We start from the raw sequence: 21,715 nt of genomic DNA on the forward strand, positions 1-21,715 counted from the left end.
CCATCATAATTAGAGATATTTATGACTTTCCATATACAGTATTTACCTGTGTGGTTCTTTTAGTATTTAAACAGTGTAATTAATCTTTATGTCATAATAATGAAATTCCTTACTCTCATTCTGCAGTTTCATCTATCCGAACATACAACAAAAATTACAAGATCTACCATATTTTAGGAACAAAATGTAGCAACAAAGGCGGTCTTTTATTCGAGTAAGATCAATATATTCCACTTATATGGCCTTTAAAGGTATAAACAGGGCTTAATGGAATTACTCTAGTTATGTATTATGAAAGCCAAGTGTGCGCTTCTTTTGAGACCTCAGCACTTATTCTATAACCCGCAAATAATAGAGAAACCAGCACTGACAGAACTATTTAAAATAAATCTCGTTATGTTAATTCTGTTGAAAATTTAACAGGTAATAATTTAACTACAGACTGAAAACTAATTCAGAAGTCAAACAACAAAAATTAGCGTTATATTTACAAAATTTTCACAGGACTAGTTTCGATGGTTTTACCGAACCACCATCTTCAGCTGCCAAACCGCAAATGAACAAGGTAGGAAATAATGATTAGATAAGCAAGCCTGGACAAGAATAAGCAAGTGGCGCCATCTGTTGGTGAAACCAGAACTAAAACATAATTTCTTTAAAGGCCGAAGGCAAAGTTGCATTGGAAACATTCTGTTCTAGTTAACGATCCTAATTCCAATCCAACTTTGCCTTCGGCCTTTAAAGAATGTATGTTTTAGTTCTGGTTTCACCAACAGATGGCGCCACTTGCCCATTCTTGTCCAGGCTTTCTTATCTTATCTAATCATTATTTCCTCTCTTGTTCATTTGCGGTTTTGCAGCTGAGGATGGTGGTTCAGTAAAACCATCGAAACTAGTCCTGTGAAAATTTTGTAAATATAACGCTGATTTTTGTTGTTTGACTTCTGAATTAGTATTTACTCGGCGTGTTATTGTGTCTTAATTACAGACTGAAAGATCCGTTGACATCACAACGAAATACTCTTTATCAAATCGTCGCAACAAATCACTCAACAATGAGTTAAATACGGTATATGTAAAATGTCATTCTGTGGTCAAAATTTTCTCAACAAAAAATTCTTCAGAGCTGTCTTTGTCGTGCTTTGCAACTCTAGTGTCCTTTACGTAGTAACATATACAAAAAAATTAAAAATATGTATATTGTATGCACATATACATCCGTATTATGTATGTACATACACCGAGTCCACAAATTCTTTTAACGGCATTTATTTCCTCAACTGCTGATCGTAGACATATACTTCACGCTATAAATTTTTTTAAATGATCCAAATATTCATTTTTCGACTTTTTAAAATTAAATTATATGTATACTAAGGGAATATATACACACTACGTAAGGGTAATTACAACTGAATCTGGATTTCATGCATATTTCGGGATTTGTAAAGGTTCGTTTAATCAGAATATATTGAAACGGAATATAAATACAAAATTATACTCAAACATAAAATAAACGATATTTCATATACAAAATATTCAGTTAGATTAAAAATATAAATGCAATAAAGTATGCTGTTTTGTATTTAAAAACAAATTTTTCTTTGTCTGTAACATTTGTGTGTATTTTAAACATTTTGCACTGTTGGTCCAATTGGCATTTAGCTTTCACTATCACCTAGCAATCTTAAAGGATGTCAAAATAACTAAACTCGCTAGTTCTAGAATTTGCTCGTAATATTCTATCCTCTTCAGCCATTGCTTTAACAAACTTTACAACGAAGACTAGTTTTACATAAAAGAAGTAAATAAATCGTTTTCTTGTTCACTAAAGCTAACTGTGCCTCACACTAGGCATAATTTTTCCACATTGAGACAAAGTTTTATAACACAGTAGTTGTATTTTGCTCAGATATTACATTTGCGTAGAAGTAACACTAACAGGAGAAATCTATGTTTAGCATATGTCAGTAATATTATAGATAAAAATTTGCCCAATATTTCATTGACATCGTGTTTAGGGTATAACGAAATGACGCTTTGGCAATATTTTCTTTAAAGTTCACAGGTTAAATTATAGGACTCGAAACAAAATCATTCGTGAATCTTCGTTCCAATTTATTTTAGTACAGCCAATAAGAAACATTTCTCCGACTTAAATGAAAACCTAAGTAATCTTTAACTGTCATTATAATAATATCGTTTGCTCCCAATTGAAACTATGTTTAAAGCATGGTACGCGTATCTCACTTTATAATATTCATATGACTAATTATAATAATGTATTTTTAACCGGACTATGATAAATAATTTACTACAATAGCAATCCCTTTCATGATTAAAGTGACAATTTTCTATAAAAATAACTTATTTTTCAAAATTCACGGGGGCAGCAATTTGAATATCAATATGAAAGTAGAGAGGCTTAATTTATACACAATACACGTCAGTTTTTATATGGCCGATTTTGAGGCAGTGGAGTGTTATTTATTGGAAAAGAAATCATAGATATATAAGCTTTTTAAAATCATTAAGTAATTCATCTTCTATGTTTATTATTGACTACGAATTATTTTATGTTCTCCATAACAAAATGAAGATCTTCAAACTTGAAAAAGGCACATTTCCGCCTCACCGTCAACATCAACTTCCTTTCGTTTTCCTCTAACTTCCCATTGTGCCCGGAACGTCGATAAATCAATGTCGATATATACATCTTTTGAAAATTGGTAGGTTTTAGAAATCTGATTCCACTTTTTGACAATATCTGATTTAGAGACATCTGGGATAGTGGGTATATTGTATTCCAGAAGGTATATTGGGTGAAAAATCCGAGATCGTTTTGAAACGATTGTTATATTGAGTATCTGATGCAACCTTCTTTCACCATTCTTGCAAAAAACTATCGGATCAATAACTTTGAGATTAAATAACGTAATATGAGATTTCATTTCCAAACTGTGGCATAATAGTTTTAACTTCTTTTAAAGCTTCCCTTATCCTCTTTCAAACACTTCGTAGGAAAAAAGAACTAAATATTAACTAAATATTTTTGAACAAAATTATATTGCGTTATTTTTAGAACAACTACAGTTTTTAGATATAATGTTTGATTAATTTCTTCTTATGGAAGGTTGTTAATAGTTATCCCTCATAAAACAGGCTATAATTTTGTAACGTTCTGCGGCATACACTACATGACAAATTTTCTTTTAAGGATAACTAAAATTGATGAGATTTGCAAATTTCTGAGTTTATATCTTTTATCCTGAATTTTGCGTTCATTTATCCTGAATGGTAAAAGATAATCAACAAAAACTGTCCATTCATCAACGTGGAAGATGACACCGGAACGTATATTTTTAAAAGTTAACAGATTATCTAATCAGGACCGAATGAGATAACACTGCACCAAAGATATGTATCACAGTAGGGTTTTAGTAGACAAAACTTCCTGTTTGAACTTCACAGGGAAGAATAAAACTTCTTTCATTATTTGATTTTTCCTAATAAATTGCTCCATGCATTCTCTAACGATTTCCAGCTTTTCTTTAAAATTTGCTTACGTGAAGTAACAGAGTACAGTTAAAAGAAAAATTAGGAGGGAGAGAAAAAGAGAAACAAAAGAAGAAGTAGGAGAACAGAGAAAAAGAATAACAATAATATAAATAATGATGATGATGATGATGATGATGATGATAATAATAATAAAGGAATTTAGACTTCAACGTCGCACTAAATTTTTTACGCTGTCACTGAGCTCACTGGTTTAAATTTTGTTATTACACACCGTTTTCTTCACCCTTACGCCACATTAATCTCAAAATAAAATCACAAAAATTTTAAAAGTAGCAAACTTAGAATTCTCGATATAGTGTTAAATGTTGCCATACATTTTTCTATTGTTGTCGTTCTTTTCTCTGTTCATTATATCAGTGTTCAGATTTCTTAACAAGGTAACCTACACAACCTTTTTGTTGTCATTATAACCTTATTATTAAACATCTCTTTCTTCTCTCACACCACATAAAATTCAACGGCAAAATCAAAAATTTTTTTTAAAGCAGCATATGTTAAGAATTCCCGATACACTGTTTGGTGTTGCCATTAATAATTTTTTCAGTCTTTTCTCAGTTCATCTTAGCAGTGTTAAGTTTTTTTACTAAGATAACTTACATAACAATTTTGTACTTTTATTATAAACGTTTTGCCTTTTTAACATTGTTTATTAAAATCACTTTCTTCCACTTACCCCACATACACTGAAACAAAAAAGCATAAAATATTTAAAACCAGCACATCTCTAGAAGTCTAGATAAATTGTCATATATTTTTTACGTCATCTGTATTATTTCTTTAAAAGCAATACGCGGTAAGAACATTTGATGGCAACATACTTTTATCTGAAAAGTGATACTGATGAACCCCAAACTGATACGGAAAAAAATATCCACATCGAAAATAATGACACTTCAAATTCTTTAAAAAACTTGCGTCGATTGACTGCTACTAACATTCGATTTTAGGCTTGTACTGCGTTCCCCATAACAAACACACTAGCTAGGAATAATTTATCTCTAGAAAGTTACTCCGTTTCAATTCTGATGAAATTAATTCTGAGTTAGAAAAAAAAATTTTTGATAAATTAAATCAGCGAAATTTAACACAGATCATTCAAAATGACTGATTGGGTTTCAAACGACTTCGTGTTAAAATTTATGAACCTAGTTTCATATACGAAACTAGGTTGTGAGACTTCCTTAAGATATATGTATAAAATCAAGATGATAATCACATTCAAGATTTTACGCGTGCTATTATGGTTATCTACTTTCTACTTGAATTTTATTACGATCAAACGTAAGATGCAGAGTATTTAGTAAATAACTGCTATTTCAAAAAGAATATTAATATAAAACTAATACAAAGTGTTCGATTAAAAATATTGTATATTTCTCCTTACTTAAGTGTCACTACTAATGTTATTCTTTCGCGGATCTACTTAATCGACACACCAAATGTTGATTTCAAATTCGATGCCTTTCATGTAGCACCCAATCTTAGGTATCAATTATTAGGTTAAACAAATTAATAATATTATAAATGAACATCCTACTAAGAAATATACAATATACACTCCTGCTAAAAAAGCAAAAAAGGCAAAACACAGATTAAATAAAAAAATACTTAGAGTGTAGAATTGATATGCGTATGGTGGAGAATGCATTTAAATGCTTAGGGTGTGGAATGCATAAATGGGACATGGATATGCGTGAAATTGTTCTAAGGGTTTGATGTGGATTACTAGATCATATACGAAACAATTAAGCAAAGACATAAAAAACCACATGTATTACAATCATCATATCGCGAAAGACCAAATGAGTAGAAAGTTTGTGCAATGGAAATATCACACTAATAATGGATATGACACCTTCTAGTAGATGTGCTTGTTTGACAACGGCGAGGCAAGCTAGCAGTAGAATAGTTGATTGCTTTTCGTGGCCGTAGCCCTCATTCCTGTAGTAATGCATGTCGAAGCTCGTGGATGTCCTGTCATGTCTTACACATGCTCTATGAAACTCAGGTCTGGTGATCTAGCAGGCTACGGAAAATGCGGAATGGTTACACTCTCCAGATAACTCCGTTCCATTCGAGCTCTATGAGGGCGGGTGTTGTCGTCCATAAGTAAGGCATCATTACCCATTGTAGCAACAAAAAGATGCAGAAGAGGGTGTAGAATTTCGTCGCAATATCGCTGTGATGGAATCACCAAGAATCACGAAGAGGTCGGCGCGGCCGTTTGTTGCTATCCCAATCCATACAAGTAAACCTGTTCCTCTGTAATGATCTCATTAGATGACGTTTGGCCTCCAATAACATGTCCATGTTCTCGCCATATCATTGCCCTTCAAGAATCGTTCTGAATGTTAAATCGAGACTCGTCCGTAAAGATCAGTTGAGCCCACTATTCTCGTATCCAACTGCGATATTCACTGACCCAATTCAACAGCGCTGTGACACTCAATGGAGACAAAGGTAAACAAACTACAGGCGGTCGTCGAACAGTCGAACTTCGCGCAGTCGACGCGTGTAGTTTAGCGGGATACGGGCCGTCCTGCAGTAGCAGACAGATGTGAGGACAGCTGTCGCGCTGTTAGTAATCTACAGTGTCTTGCACATAGCAATAGGACGCGATTGTCTGCCGCTGTGGCAATCCTCAGGAGTTCATACCCACGTCTTCTACAGGGGTTTGATACCTTTGGTAACGATTCCACAGCCTACTCATCACACTACAAGGCACATTCAGTTCTTTGGCAACAGCAGATTGTCTCGTACCAGCTTACAACATCCCGACAGCTCTTCAATTAATTTCATCGTGCAAATGGTGTTTTCGTCTCATGCGTTTGGCTTTGGTTATCTCGGATTATACAGAACCATCGCTGCTTGCGAACAGAAGTATGGGTCCAATATGCCCCTTTTTAAGGCTTTGCAGCGTGATTGCGGGATTGCGTTTGGTTTCCTATTTGCATTCGGCGATGCGACCTCTACCTCATATGCCAATTGCAGGGTCTGATTCCGCTTTTTATGATCGTGCCATTTCTTTTAGCGTTTGTTGCTTATTTTTTTAACACGAGTGTATTTTAGATGTGTTAGTTAAAATTATTCAGTTACTCCTTCCCCTCTCCAAATAAATAGAAATCTTGTGATTAAATGTTTGTATTTAACTTGCTATTCTTTAAGTAATCTCATCCTTTAAGGTATTAAACAGAAAATGGTAAATGTGAAAATAAAATTTAACAAACGAAGTTACTTTGGTGTGAAGCTGGAAAGAAGTTCCACGTTTTAAGCCTGAGTAAATAAATTTCAACAAGAGAATTTTACAAAGTTTTGAATATGAATATAATTTTATAAGTAGAATCTAATTGTGTAGGAAGCAGAGATTTAAAAAAAGAAATCGATGTAAAAATAATTCAAAATATCGCAATAAAGTATATTTCTTCTTCCGCACTATTCAATTTATAAGGTATAAAAGTATCCGTTAATACTCCACATTGTATAATAACAGTACTAGCAAAATTGAAATTCATAACTCTATATTTAGCAGCATATAAATTTTAATTTCCATTAAACTGAAGTTTCAGTTCGATTGATAAAAAAAGACATCTTAAAAGTCGCAAGTCATAAAATAATTCTTCTCGAAACTCAGGAGAAGAGATATCATCTGCGAATTTTATGGATTACTGAAAAGCAGAAAATACAAATCTGAGTGACTCGAACGTCATCGATTGGAACGTAAGTAAACTTTTTTCTCTCGCTTTTCCTTTTTTATATCTTAGAAATATTCAAAGAAATGCAAAGCTTTCGCGATTCCAAGTATGTATTTAAGCAAAAAACGTTACATTTGTATCCTCTTTAGACTGTAATTACGTACGATGTTCATCTTTGAGATTCATTCTGAGTAGTTTTTTTTTGAAAAAAAGTAAGTTCTCGTAGTAACGTTTTACTTAAGTTACCTAGTAACTTTTTACTTAAGTAAGAATATGTTATACCTTAAATAATTTGAATAAAAACTGAATCTATACGTTTTCAATTCTACAAGAAATGTTAACTCCTAAAGTGGAAATGCTTTTGTACTTTTCTTAACTCGTTCTTTAACAGCAACAAAAAGCATTTGAAATTAACCGAAATGGCAGGTTCCTGTTATGAATAAAGGAAACAGTTTTCTTACTGTATTAAATTATGCGAGAAATAAACAAAAAAGTAAGAGTGCAGAAAACAAAAGAAAAAGTCCTCTTTTTTTCCATTTTGTCCAATGCGGTGCTAATAAGGGAAAGAGACTGTTCATCGAAGAGGAAATATTTCAATATAGCGTAATACAGAATGAAAATTATTAAGAAATTTTAAGATACACGTTGCTATTTTCGCTTAATTTTAGAGCGAATTAATTTCGTTATATTACATCATTTAACAAGAAATGGAATTACATAGAAAATTTTATTCAAAAAACTGTTACAGAGGCTGTTCGCACATTTTTTAGACGATTTTGGTAAGCGGTAATAAAAATTCGTTTGCTGGAAAAGAAGTAATTGGAATTGTACTATGTTTTTAAAAGTCAAAATTATCGTCTGTGGCTTGAAAGTTTTGTTTGTATTCAAAATGGCGAATTTAACAAAGCAGTAGTTCGAAGGCTACATTTACGCTCTTACCGAAGAGAAATATGCATACTCCGTTATCCAAAAACGATGCAAGAGTCATGGTTTTGTGATATCTAAAGCGTCGATAGTAATATCATCAACAAGTAAGGAAAACAACGTCAAATTGGAGCCTCAAGTGAGACAAAAATTCCAAACAAGTATCCAAGGAAAAAACGGACATCTTCGACTATTGCAAAGGTACGTTGTTTAATGTTAAAAGAAAATCCCCCTAGTCAAAGGACAGTTGCAAAATCATTAAAATGCTCGGTTTCCACTGTAAACAAAATGATAAACGTTGATTTAAATCTTAAGAAAGCGAAAAAACGCAATGTGCATCGTCTTCTTCCAAAGCATATCGCTCAACGCAGGACACGCTGCAGAATTCTATATGAGAATAGAAAACAAATGTCACAATAGATGAAGCATGGGTGTATTTAAATGATTGTAACAAAAAAAGAGCCATTTATTATCGTAAAAGGGGAGAACAAAATTTAAGTACATGGTTCAAAGAATCGAAAGAAAGTTTTTCTAAGGAATTCATGATTGTTGCTGGTTTTTCTTATAATGGCAAGTTAAAAATAAAGATAGTGCAAACAATGTCAAGATTAACTCCAAATACTATCAGGAACATATTTTATCGCCAATTTTTCTGAATGAAATACCATCGCTTTACCCACAGTGCCATCAGTCTTTGAGACTCCATCAGGACAAAGCTAGCAGTCACACATCAAAATCCACTTTTAATTTCCTAAAAGAAATGGAACAAAAAACTGGTATCAATGCCATACCCTTCACTGATATCTCTACTAAATCTCCCGATGTGTCACCTATGGAGTTTTGTGCTTTCGGGCTTTTAAAAACTGCACTATCCAAACGTTGTCCCAAAACCCTAACAAGACTCCGCAAAGCTGTTCGGGAAGAATGGGATAGAATACCTCTTCTGCCACTTCAAAAGGCATTATTATCCTGGAAACTGCAATGTCGAAAGATAGTTCAGAATAAGGGATGTCAAACAGAACATTTAAAACACAATAATGTTATGTAATTTAGTTTTGTGAATACAATATACATCGTCTAAAAATGTGTGAATAGCCTCTGTACACAATTTCCTAAATTCATTTTAGCTGAAAGAGAAAGTCGTGAAGTGAAATCGCTTTTGTTAATTATATAATTAGTATCATAAATTAACAGCTTGGATGATTAGCATTAATAAACAGCTATCTTATAAAACTATACTACAAGAAATGGGTCTCTATCGAGGATTGAAGCTAGGAACTCTTGATTGTTAGACAGTTGTTCTATCAACCATACTATCTAGAGCCATCTAGAAGCTCCTCCTATCTTCTACCTGGCCTACATAATGTAACTGACTAATCGATGTGACCGGGAGATTCCACCATACTTTGATTCAATGAAAGCAAATGCAAGTTCTAATATTACCATAACTTAAATAACTATAGTTACTGAGAAAGCATTGAATCGTTGTGTACATATCTGTGTCTAACAGGAAGACGATAAAACATATTCAAAATCAAGTAAGTTTTAATCATAAATTTACGTTGAAAATTACTGGGCTTATATAAACTATGAATTCATATGTCTCCGCTGGAGATTTAGATGGACTATGTACATTTAATGAAAAATAATAAAATATTTTGATTGCGTTTTATAATATTAATATTTATTCAATAACATGGACTTCGTGAAAAAGTTAAAAAGAAGAATGTAGTGAAAGCAATAATTCTTAGATATTACCTTTCAAAATATCCAAATACCGAAAGCTTTATGGCTAGAATAAAAATCGTAGAGTGCCACGCAGCTCATATTTTTCATTCCACAGAATATTTTAGACAATAAGTAATACAATATAAATTACTGCTTTACATAAAGTATTTGAAATACTCAAAATACAAAGCTAAACATTTTTGAGAGGATGTCTAAGTGGCCTACAAAATCACATGAGTTCCAATTATTTTGCATTTGGTGTTTCTGTGAAGACTAATGGAGATAATATTGGACTTCAGCTTATCGTGAAATCACTGTAAAGAAGATAAATTTAACATTATTTGGAGAAAATTCAACTTACCGAATATTTCACCTCATTTTTCTACAAAAGTTCTACTAAAATAAAAACGTGTTTTAAATAAATTTCTTCGGGATTCAAGTCGACTTTTGAAAATTTAGGGTAATCGAAATTCTCCTGCATATGTTCATTGGTAGCATGTTCAAAATGTTTTAATTGTATTTGTGCTAATATCCGCACTGCATCTACGAAGTATTAGAGTTTAATTTGCAACAAAACCTGACGTTTTAGAAAATCAGCTTTATGATTGCTTAGCGTTCCAGGTACATACCATTTATTGTAACGCTTTACCTACCGCAGTATGTTCAAAGAATTTCTGAATGATGTCTTAGAATCCAGTTGCAGAAATGCTCTTTCATTTTTATGTTATGTTATTACGAATTTCTGAAATAATATACAATAGTGTGAGTAATTATAAAATTTTAATTTAGGAAAAAAACGCAATTCGGCCAAAACGGGAGAAATCACAATAAATGTTATGTTTTTCTTTGCAATACAAATATTGACAACAACGGTAGTGTGCTAAAGGCAAAAAAGCATTCGCTAGCTGGGAAAACATTTTCAGAACTAACGCGAGGAATGTTTTTGAGAAATCGAGTCTCTTTTTTCTTCGTAGAGTATGGAGTCTAAAATATTCTCCTTCAAGAAAACGTTTTTTGTTAAATTACCCTTTGCCAGTCGAAAGAATTAGCAGCATTGTCCTTGTATTGTTGTCAGTGGAACTTAAACTTAAAAACAGAGAAGTGCTTAGATATGAAATAAATATATTTTCCAAATTTCTAGTTAAAAAGATGAGACTATTAGAACATGTAGCAGTTTAATGCTGTCATGTATGTAAATAAAGACATTGTATGTTGACTCTCTAAAATATGTAAAATGTGGTTTTAATGGTTGTTAATAAGCCATTGTCTCTTACATATATTATTCTAGTTACATTTCAAGTACTGTTGAAAACAGTTAATAATTACTAAATCAAAAAATTGACCACTTCTCTTAAATTTACTAAACAATGTAAAATAAAAAAAAAGAACGTAGTAAAAGTACGCCCTTCAGTAGATCATGTTTTATTGAAGCTCCTAGTGCTGTTTCTGTTACGTTTTTATTAAAGGAGACTGAGAGATTAAGATTGGAAGTCAAGATGTATCGACTCTGATTCTTAAGACCTGTCATACGAACTGAGAAAATGTGTCAGATTCGTCAAGATCTCCACCAATCAATTTTCCCTGGGTCATCTTGTGCGGATTAAAGTTGCGATTTCGCCTGAAGTGAAGAAAAATCCATCAATCATAGTATCTCAAATAAAGTGGATGTGGCAGGGCACTTTGAAATGAAAGGATCCCGAGATAAAGTCTTTGGAAACGTCTTTTCTATATCCAAAGATAATGAGTGCACTATGTAAATTATTAAGTATAATGTTTTAAATAATCTACATTTTTTTTATACGTTCTGGATACTTGTTCATCTATTTCACATATTGTGTAACTTCACATGTTAGGCTCCTGTTTTAGGAAAAAGTTGAAAATCTTGTAATTTACGTATATTTCGATTGCTTAGGAATATTCAATTAACCTATACAGAGATCAAAGACGTTTAGTATTTATAACATATACACTTTATTTAATGTAATTTTCGAATTCGTTATTAGGGCTTTAATTGTGAGAACATGATGATTAAAATCTGCTTTTGGGCAAGAAAATCAAAATATTTCTTTAGCAAAATTAGTAAATAAAGTAATTCATATATGATTTGGAAGTTTATGATCACTTTAGAAGATTTGTATTCGGAATGTCTGTAAACGTTACATTTCGTACAGAAATTTTAAGAAATGAGTGAGCAGTAAATTGAGGCTATTTAAAATATATTAAGTCCACGTAGGCTTGCCTTTCTATAGGAATAAAATAAAAATAACCAGTTTGCAATGAATTGCCACTAACGTCTTTATCTCCTCCCTTATAAGTTCAATCAATGTAGGAGTCAAGCTAGGAGACCATTTGAAACAAAGGCAGTTTACTAAATGAGTGATGGAAAACCAAACAGTGAATGGCAATTGTTGTGAACAATTTTTCCCCTGGGGTTTTGTAAAATCTGTGCTAAGAAGCCACAAACATTTCTTGAACTGACAACAGAAATACGACGAATTATTACCGACATCGAGGCAACTGATTTGGAAATAATCTTAAAACATTTGATAAAAATGATCAGGATATGCCAGCACAGCCACTACGATCATTATACTCATGTTTAATTTGATGATGTCTACTTTATAAAGCGATAAAAATTTCTAAATTAAGTAATAATTTACTGTGTTTAATTTGAAAATCAAACCTTGCGTACTCGAAGGGCACGTTTAATTGCATTTTATCTGTCTCTTACGTACGTTTAACTCATAAAAGACATTTTGTCCAAAAATTCAAAAAATGCACAATTTGTTACAAATGATTTTAAATATAATAAATGAAATATGTTTTCGTTTGTTTCTCATACAATAACAACAGAAGAAAAATTCAGATTTTAAAGCCAGAAAGAAAGCTTAGGTATCGACAGATATAAGCGGTCTAAATATAGTACATGAAGTTAATTTCCTGCATCCACTCTCTTAGATGATCTTATAGTTTGTAATCAAAATGATATTTCGGAAAAATAGGATTGATTGTAATGCAAAACTGGAAAACATTATTTCATTTGCATTTTTCGGTGGAATAAATTTTGACACAGAAGGTTTCATTAAATAAACGCTAGACCGAATGAAAAGCGTTTACTTACTAAAATTACTTATGAGCTTTTTTGCAGATATCAAGAAGTAGAAGTTGGCTAAAGAGTAGTCTGTGAGTTCAATACTCCTTTTCTGGTTTCTGATACACGAGCCGAGAAATTCAGTTATGTTACTTGAGTTACTGCTCAAAGTAATTTAACTGTAATAATTCATAACATAAAATTATTAGTCTCAATAAAAATGCACTACGGACTGGTGACAACAAACTGGGTTACTAGAAGAAAATAAGAGACATGTATTTGAGTAAGCAATGAAAGCTTTTAACAGCTGTACATAATAATACAAAAAATTAAGCATTATTAATGTCTTAGTAAATGCAAATGCTGCTAGGGTTTTAAATCTGAAGGAAAAGAATTGGTTCTGTAAAAGCTGCTTAAAATTGAAATTATAAGCAAACTGCAGCTGGAAATTCTTCTTTAGCTTGTAGAGTACCTCACTTTGGAGTTCTAAGTTAATGTTGGAAGTGAGGAATCTAAGAACTTATAACGTTGCGCGCCTCTAACTAGCACGCAACCAAGAGGTGACTGTGAAAGCTTATATAAACCACAGAGTCTTATAAAGGGTTTAAGTCCCTTTTTATTCAACGTACTAATTTACAATTGCGTCCTCTTGACGCTTACAAACTTTGCCAACTAGGCAGTCAAAATAAAATAATAACCTGAAAAGAAAATAAAGACAAGATTCTAACTACGAGGCTCTCTAAAATAACTAACTCACCGCGTTTTACAAAGACCGCAGCTAATTCAGCAGACTTGAAGCTCACTGGAACAATTGCAACTACTTCCCGCCAAGCACATAGGCCGCAACGCGGGGTTCTTTAATTCTCGATTTCTACCTCCGCGCTCGCGAAGTAAGAATAACTCTCTCACCGAACTCGTTTCCTTCTATTTCAACCATACTACTTCCGCTGATAATTTGAATGCTTGCGCGTTCTACTCAAATTTACATATTCTGGCATTGGCAGTTCCAGGGGAAAGTAAGGCTTGACAGGAAAGATAGTTTAAACTTAAAATAAATGTTAGTTAAAATAAATATAAACCCTACATTTGCCGCTGCCAGAATTTGGAAAACTTGGAAGCAGGTCGTACAAACGACCTGTTGTAAGTTTTTCTAATTCTGAACTAACTGGCGAAAGCCTCGTTTACACAAAAAAATCTTATGTAACAATTAAAATTCTGTTAGTCGTTACAAAGCTTTCTTCTTACAGCAACTTTTCCTGGACTTCATCAATCAATCTTGGTCTTTCCTTCCAGCATCTGGAAGGAATAAGTATCAGTATCTTTCTACATACATTATAATTTACACTTTCTTGACACAATAAATTTTTGTTTTTAACGATTCGTTTTTCTTAGTTATTGCTTACTTCACATTCATTCAATTTTCAAGCATTAATTTAACTTTACCCTGGCTCTCCACCATGTGTGGTGTCAAACGGGAATATTCGTGTTTTAGTCTTACAACACTTCCCCTAACCACCATGATTTGTTAGAATTCAACAACCAAATAGACACACCTTACTCGACATTCTACAACTCAATGAGATAATTTAATATTCTTAAAAATTCAAATGTAGGTGGAGAACCCTACGAAACACATTCATTCTAACTTCCCCCTCATTCATCTTTAAACCTGCAGGCTTTCGCTCTAAAGCATGACTTTACAGTTTAATACTTAAATTTTGACTTCATTGCTTTTAAGCATTCACTTTTAGCATCTACAATTTTATGCTTCTAGACTAAATTCTACTTTTACATAACATGCAAGTATTTACATACATTTACAAAAGTTTAATACATATGCTTTTTACAATTTACCATAAAATGAATAAGAGAAAATAAATTTTTACTTTACTCATTCTTCGCCAAGCTGGCGGTACTGGAACTAAAATTCTTATTAGTACAAGAATACGAAGTTATTTTTATCTCCGGCGAAATTTTGGCTTTAACATAACAGAATTAGTCTTTCGACCAACAGAAAATGCTTGTTTTTAGCTTTTACACTTAAAGAAAATAATACTTTTGCCTTAGCTAAATAAAGTAAAACAAAACTAAGTCTCAACCGAGACATATTGACTTTCGTCAAAACATAGAACTTCGTACTTATGCATAACATTTCGGAACAAAAGAGAAAAAAAATTATAGAAGGTTTTAACTTATCTTTGAGTTTTCGATGCTTGAAACTCCGTCATCCGTTTTTGGCAGAATTGGTCCCAAGTTAGAGGTTTCATGGATGTTAATCTTCTCCTTACTGCCCTCCGAGTGTCGTCCACCTGACCTTTTCTTTTGCGTCCTCTACATGCTGGCCTCTTGGCGGAGTAATCGTCTGGTTGTTGGCCTTTCCGTTTCTCCCTGGGACGGCTGGTCTTGACGTCCTCCGGTCTGGAGTCCTTCTTGAATTTCTTCTGTTCGTCGTACTTCTGTGCCTCCTGTTGGCGTTTCAGTTTCCGGAACGGCGGCCTTGCTGGCACCTGACTCTGTGGCCGTGTGCGCGTTCTCCTTGATGTGTAATTTCTCCTGCCATCTTTTATAGGTGGTGTTTTCGTCTTTACCACGGTTTCTTTACCCGGTTCATCTGTATTTTTGTTTTTCTTAAACGCCGGAGTTTGAAACTCATTTTTTCTTTTTGATACCGACGTCCGGGTTGTAGAAGTGCTAGGTCTCTCTTCCGTTCTCCGTTTCTTGGGTGGTGGAATAGTTGTTGCAGTCTCTGGCCCTTCTATTTCGTTTAGACTTGAGTCCTGCAAGAAACATTTAAGGATTTCAAAATCATTTGGATTATAGTATTTTTTCACCTGGTCGGGACTTGCTTTACAGATTTCCCCTCTCTCGTTTTTAAGATATAAGACTACTCCTTTGATTTCCTGAATTACATAGGGGCCTTCAAACTTTGAAGCTAGCTTTGCCATAAAATTGTCTGGGGCACTTGATAAAGAAAATTTCCGTTTCAATACTTTATCCCCAACTTTAAAATCTGCTTCACGGCGTTTTCTATCGTAATATAACTTTTGTCTATTTCTTGCCGTATCCGAAGTTTTAAGCGCCTGATCAATTAGTTTTTGCACGTCCTTTTGTCTAAATTCCTGCTCTCTTTGTTGCACAAAGAATAATTTATCTAAAGGCGTAATTAACTTTCTGCCTAAAAATAATTCTGCTGGAGTTTTTCCCGTAGTATCATGATGTGCCGTTCTTAAAGCATAAGCTAATTCATTTATGTAGCCATCCCAGCGCTTGTGATGTGTGCTAACGTAACTGCGAATTATTTTTACAATGTTTTTATTAACTCTTTCTGCTATGTTAGCCTGTGGTCTATACGGAACCATTTTGATATGGCGTATATCAAGTCCATTGCATATGTTTTCAAATATTTGACTAATGAATTGTTTTCCGTTATCGCTAATGACTTTTATCGGTGCACCGTATTTTAAAATGTATCTGTGTAAGAATGCATCTGCGACTGTTTTGGCTGACGCGCGTTTAAGTGGAACAATTTCTATCCATTTTGAAAAATGATCTACTATTACTAAAAGAAAACGATTTTTATTTAACTCGCTCTGGCGGAAGGGACCAAGGAGATCTATGCCTAAAATTTCATTCGGAAATGTAGCGCGAATGCTATTTAAGTACCCGGCCGGGCTGTAATTAATATCATTTATTAACTGACATTGATTGCAGGACCTGACATACGCCGTTACTATTTTGTATAATTGCGGGAAATATACCGCCTCGCGTACCCTTTTTAAAGTCTTTCTGACCCCGAGGTGGCCCGCTGTTTTTTTTTCGTGCAACTCCTTCAAAATGCTTAATCGAAGCGAGGCTGGGATGACTGGCTTATACTCAAGATTTTCGTTCGTTGTTTTCGTATAGAATAATAAATTATCTATTATTTCATAGTTTTTTGCTCTATTTCTTATCGCATCGATATCTGTGTGCTCAAAGCTTTCGGGGTCTTTCAAATAAGCATAGATATTTCCAAATTCAGGATCAGCTTTCAGTTCAGTAATAACCGTATCTCTAGAATCTAAAATTTTTGAAGTCAACACAGCGCATTTAAGTTCATTACCTTCATCGTCCAGTTTTATACGAGAAAGTGCGTCAGCTACATTGTTTTCCTTACCCGGTTTATATTTTATTGTGATATTATATTCTTGGAGTTTTAAAGCCCATCTTATTAACCTGGGCGTTAGGTTTTTTCCCGAGTAAAGTCTACGAACAGCCGCATGATCCGAAAAGACTGTTACTGGCGATTTGCCGAAATAAACTCGAAATTTGTGTACAGCCATTAATACGGCTAATGTTTCTCTTTCTGTAGCTGTATAATTCCTTTGTGTTTGATTCAATGTTTTACTAAAAAATGCCAGCGGATGGTTATTTGGCATAAGAACCGCACCCACCGCATAGTCTGATGCATCTGCCGCAATTTCCAGGTTTTCGTCCCCCTCAGGGAATTTTAAAACAGGGGCATTAATAAGCGCTTCTTTTAATCTTTCAAAAGCCGTGTTAGCTTCCGCTGTCCACGTAAATTTACTTTTTTTTCTTTTGATTACTAAGAGTGGTTCAACAATATTAGCGAAATCTTTTATGAAAGATCGATAGTAAGAACATAGTCCAAGGAAAGACGAAAGTTTCTTGGCGGTGTTGGGCGGTGGGAAATTCTTAATAGCTTTTATTTTTGAATCTTGCGTTTCTATACCCTTTTGCGAAATTTTATAACCGAGATATTTAAGTTCTTTAGTTGCGAACTTGCATTTTGAGGCGTTAATTGTAAGACCGGCCTCTTTTAATAATTTAAAAACTTGTTTGAGGTCATTAACGTGTTGTTCCAACGTACTACTCGTTATAATTATATCATCTAGATAAATTAAAGTTGATTTTCCTAGGACAGGCTTTAGAACAATGTCCATAGCTCTCTGGAATGTTGATGGGGCCCCACACAACCCAAAAGGCATGCGTAAAAATGCATAAGTGCCCGATTTTGTTATAAACGCGGTTTTATGTATATCTTCGGGTCTCATAGCTATTTGATAGTAGCCAGACGTTAAGTCCAAAGTAGACATATATCTTGTCGATTTGATCTGTCTAATGATCTCGTCTATAACCGGCAAAGGGTAAACTGGGAATTTAGTTAAGCTATTTAGTTTTCTATAATCGATAGCAAACCTCCAAGCCCTTTTATCCGAAGGAGGAAACTCGTTCTTTTTCCTACATAGTACTACTGGACTCGCGTACTCACTATTTATGGGCGTTATTATTTTATTCTTTAACATCTCCTGAATATGTTCTTCGATGATTAAGTCTTTTTGTTTGTCATAGCGGTAAGGTTTAGTCCTACAAGGTTTTTCGGCATTTAATTGAATCTTGTGAGTCACGATCTGACAGTTTCCCGGTTTTTCTGAAAACAAATGAGAAAAATTACTCACCACTTGCTGTATTGCTTTACTTTCCTGGTCATTCAGATGGCTAAGGTCCAATTCAGGTGTCTCCACCGGTTCCACCACCCTCTGGTCCATCTCCAGCACCACGGAACTATCCTGAAAATCCAATTTGGCCCTCGCGGCCCTTAAAAAGTGCATACCTAAAATAAGAGAGTGTTGGAGGTGTTTCACCACAAAAATTAATACTTTGAGATTTTCCTCTTTTATCTGTAAGTTTAATGATATTTTCCCGATGCAGTGACATGTTTTTCCTTGCGCCGCTATAATTTCCGTTTTTCTGGTTTTAAAGAGTCGTATCCTATAAAAATTCTTTTTGAAGAACTTTTCACTCATGAAATTTCCTTCTGCTCCTGTATCGATGAGGGCTTCTACTGGTACATCGCCAACCAGGACTTGTATAATTGGTAGCTGTGAGTTTTTTACGATGACTGTATTTAGATGTCTATTTGAGGGTTTTTCTAAAACTTCCGGGGTCTGGACCCTCCCTTTCACAGGCCCCTCTAGTCGTTTAAAGCTTTCCTTTCAATCTGTGTCTTCTGGGTACGCGGATGCTTATTTTCAAATTTTCTTTTTGGGCCTTGCCCTTCAAGTTTCGATGCGTTAGCTTGATAGTTCTTTCCCCCATATGAGCGATTTCCATTTCTTGTTTGCTCCTTCCTTCTGGTACTTTGAGAATATGTTTCCCCTCTCGCTCTTTCCGCGATTCTGCGATTTTGAAACTTCACCGCCAAGTCGAAAAGTTCCTGCAATGTGGTTGGGTTTCTAATTTCAAAGTAGTCTTGGACAGCGGGTAACAATCTTGGTAATATTATTTCAATAATCTCCGCATCGGGTTTCTTGCCATACAGCATATCCGTTAGCTTGATTTTTCGTAAAATAAAGTCCGTCAATTGTGCTGTATCCCGTTGATAGAAACTATATAGCTCGGCTTCCAGCCGTGCGCGATCTTTCACTATGGGGAAGGCCTTTACTAACGATTTTTTGAAATTTTCAAATGTATACGTCGGGCTTCCAAATTCACCTAGAAGAAATTTGCTTATATTTTTCCACCATAGCGCGGCCTGTCCTCTTAGTGCTGATGTGGCGATGGCAACTTTTTGTCTTTCAGGCACAGGGTAGAGCTGAAAGTGGTTTTCTATACCTTCGAGAAATACCGCCACCGAATTTTTTCCGTCGAAATAGACGTTTGGCTTGATTGATGCTCTCAAAGTCTGGACCAGGTATCCAAATCCTTCTAACTGCGTTGTCATTTCTTGGTGTTGTCCAGCGGCTTCCATCCAATTTTCGGCCATTTCAGTTCGATAAGTGTTCGGGCGCCAATATAACGTTGCGCGCCTCTAACTAGCACGCAACCAAGAGGTGACTGTGAAAGCTTGTATAAACCACAGAGTCTTATAAAGGGTTTAAGTCCCTTTTTATTCAACGTACTAATTTACAATTGCGTCCTCTTGACGCTTACAAACTTTGCCAACTAGGCAGTCAAAATAAAATAATAACCTGAAAAGAAAATAAAGACAAGATTCTAACTACGAGGCTCTCTAAAATAACTAACTCACCGCGTTTTACAAAGACCGCAGCTAATTCAGCAGACTTGAAGCTCACTGGAACAATTGCAACTACTTCCCGCCAAGCACATAGGCCGCAACGCGGGGTTCTTTAATTCTCGATTTCTACCTCCGCGCTCGCGAAGTAAGAATAACTCTCTCACCGAACTCGTTTCCTTCTATTTCAACCATACTACTTCCGCTGATAATTTGAATGCTTGCGCGTTCTACTCAAATTTACATATTCTGGCATTGGCAGTTCCAGGGGAAAGTAAGGCTTGACAGGAAAGATAGTTTAAACTTAAAATAAATGTTAGTTAAAATAAATATAAACCCTACAAACTGATAAGCGAATAATCGCTTGCGTTCGGTGACAAGAAACAACAAGATAGAAGGGTAACTAACCCTTTATTATTCCAATAAGATTTAACAAAACTCCGCCTGGGAGTGTACAAACAAAGCCCGCACTTGGACTTGAACTTAAAAGACTAAGAATTAAACTAAAACTAAGATTAACTAAACAAGTATAGCCGAAGCTATTAAGGTTCAATTTGAGTTGGCACCTTAACTTATTTTACTACGAAGCTTAGCAAGCGCCTGAGTATGGCCGAGCGTAATAACAGCTTTGAGAGAGAGTGTGTGTGTGATTATGGCAAAGCCTCGAGGGCTATCTGCCTAAGGGGAGGGATGCCTTCGTGGAGGACTTTCTAAGGGAAACTGGCTCGTATACACGTTACACATGGGGAAAACCACGAAAACGCCCATGCAACCAGCCCGTTCGCGGGATTCGAACCTCGGACCGAACTACCAGTGTTCAGCGACTCTACCGCTCGGCCGCTGGTGGGCCAGCTTTGAGAGAGAGAGTGGCCAAAAAGGCAGACGCGCGTAAATCAGATTGTCTCTGCCTCAGTAAGTAACTTCGTGGTTTAAATACCGCTCCTCCTCATTAAATATTTAGCAAATTCCAAAACTACGTTCTGGCCGGAAGTAGTAAGTTGAAGTTAAGAATTTGACAGGAAAGGAACTTCAACTTAAAATTTAACTGTTAGTAAAATTAACATAATCCTTACAAGCTAATAAGGATGTAATAAGGAAGTATGGACAATATAAAAAATGTATCGAACAGAAAGAAAATTCGTGAAGTGATATAAAATTGGATTTTGAATCATGTGTATATGTGCGTTGTAAATACATGTACACTGCAGAAAAAAAATTAGACAGTTCTTTATGTCTCGTTCTACTGGGCCGATTGACGAAATTCAAATTAAACATTAAATACATTTAAAACAAAAACGTTCATGTCTCGAAAGCGCGGCATAGGATATATATTAGGTTTATATATAGCATTGTTTTAGCATAGGAATTATGACACAAAATCAGACTTTTCCTGAAAAAGATTACCAATGGCTTTCCATATTTCGATTCTACGACTCAAAGTATGCCTAAATGTTAAATTTTGTAACATTTGGTGCGAAATTTACGGAGATATTCAAAAATTTATCTTGGCATATTTTTTTTTCAGTTTTCACCGAGAACAATTCACTTGGAGAACTTCTTAATTCATGGCAACCTATTTTCCTTTTCCCTTTTTACATTCTGCACGAGGGAAAAAATTCACTTCGCTCCTACTTTCAAATAATTTTAACAAAGTGCCTAAACCACATTTGATGTTCGCTTTTAACAAAT

The 21,715-nt window shown here is 34.5% G+C and overlaps 1 protein-coding gene across 4 annotated transcripts in view; it reads right to left on the bottom strand.

Moving 5' to 3' along the window:
• Positions 1 to 21,715, bottom strand: part of LOC118190773 (SCY1-like protein 2) — a 934,165-nt gene that overhangs the window by 264,002 nt on the left and 648,448 nt on the right. The gene's annotated exons all lie outside the window — the stretch shown is intronic.

Source organism: Stegodyphus dumicola, chromosome X2, assembly GCF_044657685.1.
Source record: "Stegodyphus dumicola isolate Sdum_Otavi_A_Nest chromosome X2, ASM4465768v1".
Taxonomy (NCBI): Eukaryota; Metazoa; Arthropoda; class Arachnida; order Araneae; family Eresidae; genus Stegodyphus; species Stegodyphus dumicola.